The 4,182-nt window shown below is 35.4% G+C and overlaps 1 pseudogene; it reads right to left on the bottom strand.

Annotated features, from left to right (window-relative positions):
* Nucleotides 1–2,572: 2,572 nt before the first annotated feature.
* LOC134259480 (uncharacterized) lies at nt 2,573–4,166 on the bottom strand (annotated as a pseudogene).
* Between the last annotated feature and the right edge of the window lie 16 nt (nt 4,167–4,182).

The following is a 4,182-nucleotide window of genomic DNA, read 5'->3' as shown; positions in this document are numbered from 1 at the left end:
CAAATAAATGTTGAACAATTTAAAACTACAGCATTACATTTTCTTTCAAATATCAAATCATAAATATGCCAACGAACATTTTTCCCCTCGAACCAAGAACACTTGATCCCAAGAAAAAAAGTGATGTGATAAAAAAATTTTAAAATTCCAGGATACTGCCTCTCTCTCATGCACAGAAAGAAGAGGGTAGGAGAAACCGCATGCCACAAGGTATTTTCAAAAGGCTGTCATTTTGGACTCTTTCTTGGTTAAATCCAATTACTAGTATGTCATTTAATGATAACAGAGGGAACATAAATTCAATTTACATGTTATAGGACGTAATATTTTACAAAATTAATTTATTTACATTTGATTTAAGAATTACTAATATAAAAAATCCTTTGTTTGATATTTGGCATTTGTAAGGATTTTCTTCAAGAAGAAAACAATTAATTAACCCAAGGATTCATAGTTTAAAAGGGGAACTTTCTCAGCAGTTATCTCTCTTTTCCCACTCTTAATTAACACATTTTTTCCATCTGCACGGCTCCAAGGCAATGATTCATGTTTAATTGGTTATCAAAAGTTATACAAGTATTTGGTTAGGAAGAAGGGGCAACCAGTATTATTGAGGTCACCCACGGCCAGTTAATTGTTGATATCAATAATATACAAGAAACGAAATTCAAAGATTATGCAAAAGATTGGAAATGCATGGTTTTTACATATTCAAAGCAATGCAACATTTGAAGAAATAACAAATATGGTAAACTCCTTCGGTTAGTATGTATAAAACGGTAGCCGAGGCGGACTCAATTATAAGGAAGTTGGGAACTGGATTGTCCGTGTCTGTCTTTGATTGCATTTTATTCAGTTGGAGTAAAAGAGCCATTCCATAAAACTGGTGCGTCGCTCTGGATAGAAAAGATCTTCATAATATTATTATACTAGGGGTGGAATTTTACGAGCCTTGCTTCATTTACAAAAGAAATGGTAACTTCGACAAACCACAAAGCACAAAGATTGTTAGAGATTCTCTCACAAAGAAACTAAACAATATATCACTCGATTATTTTTAAAATGAACGAGACTTAAATACATGCAATGATTATGTGTAGCTTTGTAAAATTAAGGTTCGTCAGACATATTAAGCATGTATACAGGAACAAGACAAAGATTTACTTTAAAGGGACCCCATCTCCGAAAAAAAATCTGAACTTTCTTGATCTAAAATGCCTTTACCATGCACATATAAAAACCCTTTATTATGGTGGTCATATCTGTTGCTTTACCATCTAATGTCACTTCATTTCGTAACTTGGAATGCAACCCCCCCCCCCCCCGCAGGAAAAAAACAACCGAAATGAATAGAAAACGACTCACTTCTTCAATAAATATATCTTTAGTGAAAAAAATTGTAGGCGCGGGACTCTTTTATTAGTAAGCACTAGATTATGAGAATGAAGCAAGGGGCAAGTCATCCCTCTCACTTTTGACTCTTATGTAAAATTACATTAATCAAAGCTGCAATTGAAGGTCCTTAATTAGTGGATTGGATGAATGCCTGAATTCATTCTTAACATTCAAACACCCATCAATAATGGTACTGTGGAATACCGGTATTTATTCTGATCCGATGTAAACTGTCTTCTCAACAATGGTCTCAACAACACCGCAAAAATCTATCATTAATTGTGTCTCAGAACTTATTAATTTCACATTAAGATTTTAAGGACAGCGTACAATCTATTAACGGAAGAAAAAAGGTTTTTAAAAACTTTTATATGATGAATGTTGTATTCATGTCAGTTTATATGTGATTTTAACATAATGCAATTTAATGTGACATTTTAATATTTAGAAAAACAACTGATGACTAAGCACATTTTATTTCAGGATACTAGTAATATGTAGTCAAAGCTATCATAAAAGTAAAAGAATATTATCTTATAATTTAATTTTGATAATATTCTAGTCTCTCATTGGTTGATTTCCAAAAAGGAACACTAGAATAAAACGTAATAACCTGGTTTGGTATGGGGACACACCCCCTTGACAACCAGCTGATTCATTTGTATCTATGCAATCCCACATTTCCAGTCCATGGAATTACATGGAAAATTCTAAATTTAATAAATGTACTTTTAACTTCAAACAGTAGCTCGCTCTTACCTCGTGTAAACAAACATCATGGCTGCTAGATCTGTTATTACGTCCCCTTAAGTTATTACGTCCCCTTGTTTCAAATCACTTCCGTTACTAGGGATGTATTATTGCGCGGCAAATTTGAACTCTTAAAAAGCAGCACAATTTTACATCCACAGTTGTTTAATTATTTAAAAATTAAATTATAAGGAATGACTCTAATTCTTGGCCAAATTATTCGATTATAACCTGGTTTGGGTCAGTTTACGCTTTTTTATAATCCGCTTCGCGGATTATAAAGCGTAAACTGACCCAAACCAGGTTATAATCGAATAATTTGGCCAAGAATTAGAGTCATTCCTATAATAAACTTAACACACTTAAATTAATTAGATAGTAGTCAATAATACTTGGTACACTATATATGTTAATGACACAATGCTAGTCACTGGAGATACTTATACACTTTCAATGCCTTGGTGAGAAATTGTCCAACATAGAGATTGTTCTCATCATCCACACATACACTAAGGGGATACTTTACCCCTTCTTGTCGTGTGAGTAAAAGAGAAAAGAACTGACCGTTCTGATCCAGGAGGTGTACGGTGTTATTTTCAGGGTGCCCATCAACCACGAGGATGTGACCAAGAACATCAGTACAGATTCCATAGGGATGGAACACTGACTCCTGACCTGTGTAGGAGAACCTGTGTTGTCCTGATTTATTCACACCAAATCTACTCCATAATAGTAGTCTGATGTACAGATATCTCCATTGATGTTTTCTGTGATGTAGCGTGGTTCACTATACAGTTCCTGTCCTTTGTCATCCCTCTGTATGTTCTGTATTTCTTTTCCTGTCATGTTGTACCTGGTGACTTTAGCCTTTTCAATAATATCTGACTCAATCCCCACCAGTAAGTCCCCATTGATGTGGGATGAGTGTATGCTGAGAGGTCTCCAGCCTCCAGTTTTAAAGAATTCTGTGATATTATTATCCTCTTTAATCCTATTGATGACATTCTTGTGTTTTTCTGTAAAGATCAGATCGCCAGTCTGTGTCACTGTGTGGTTACCATCATCTCCACTTCTAGTTTTTATCTTCTGTATCACATTCTCCTGTAGATCTATTTGGACAAGATTACCAATATAATACTGTCACTGATCAAGAGTCTGCCTGATTAATCTAGTGATACATGGAATACATCATGAACTCCTGGTACTTTGAACTCCCTGATCTTGGTGACAGAGGCAGATAGAGACAATGTTTGTTTCTTGTCAGAATTCTTTCTGTTTTCTTTCATCTGTTTAGGAGTAGGTTTCATCGCTGTATTGTAGACACTTTCGATGGGCCTTATTTCTCTCGTCTTTGCTTTAGTGTTGGGGACATGTATTTCACCTAGTAATTTGGTGACATCACTTTTGCTGTATTGACCAGCAGTAAATTCTGGTGTGATTGGTTTTGTTGTCTCTGGTATGGATCGGATGTTAGGCTTCTTTTCCTAGAGTAATTTCTGGGGTTCTAGAGGAGATAAGAATCTTTGAAGTTCTTTGGCAAGGTTATTTAGATAGGTGATGTAATCATCAAAGGTCTTGTCTTGGATGTTTAGGTCTTCTAGCAGTGAATGCTCTATTTGGTCTAGTTGCTACATGTTCTCAGATACGACAGTGTCCACCAGACTTTTCAGGGTTTCACCTTCAGTCTCCATGGATGTTCTGATGTCTTCCATGATGTGTTTGATTTCTGAGGAATCTTTTTTAATTTCTTTCTGTAAACTTTCTGATGTAGGGAGAAAGTACTCATGGATTTTAGAGATTTCTTCTTGAAAAACTGCATATTTATTTGCATAAACCGTTTCTAGATCAGTAAATATATGCCCCCGATGTTCTTTTTGTGTGACGCATTTGGAACATACAGGAACCTGGCATTCTTCACAGAGCATGTCCACATCTTTAGTGGGGTGGATCTCACATTGCTCCACAGTAAGCTGTCTTTTGCGTTGCTGGTAAAGGACCACCTCATGCTTTTTCTTTTTTGGATTTTTTCAGATGTTC

Source organism: Saccostrea cucullata, unplaced genomic scaffold, assembly GCF_032062105.1.
Source record: "Saccostrea cucullata isolate Sc308-1 unplaced genomic scaffold, CSIRO_AGI_Scuc_v1 ctg12807, whole genome shotgun sequence".
Classification (NCBI taxonomy): Eukaryota; Metazoa; Mollusca; class Bivalvia; order Ostreida; family Ostreidae; genus Saccostrea; species Saccostrea cuccullata.
Note: the sequence above shows the minus strand (reverse complement) of the source record. Positions and strands in the feature narration are given on the sequence as shown.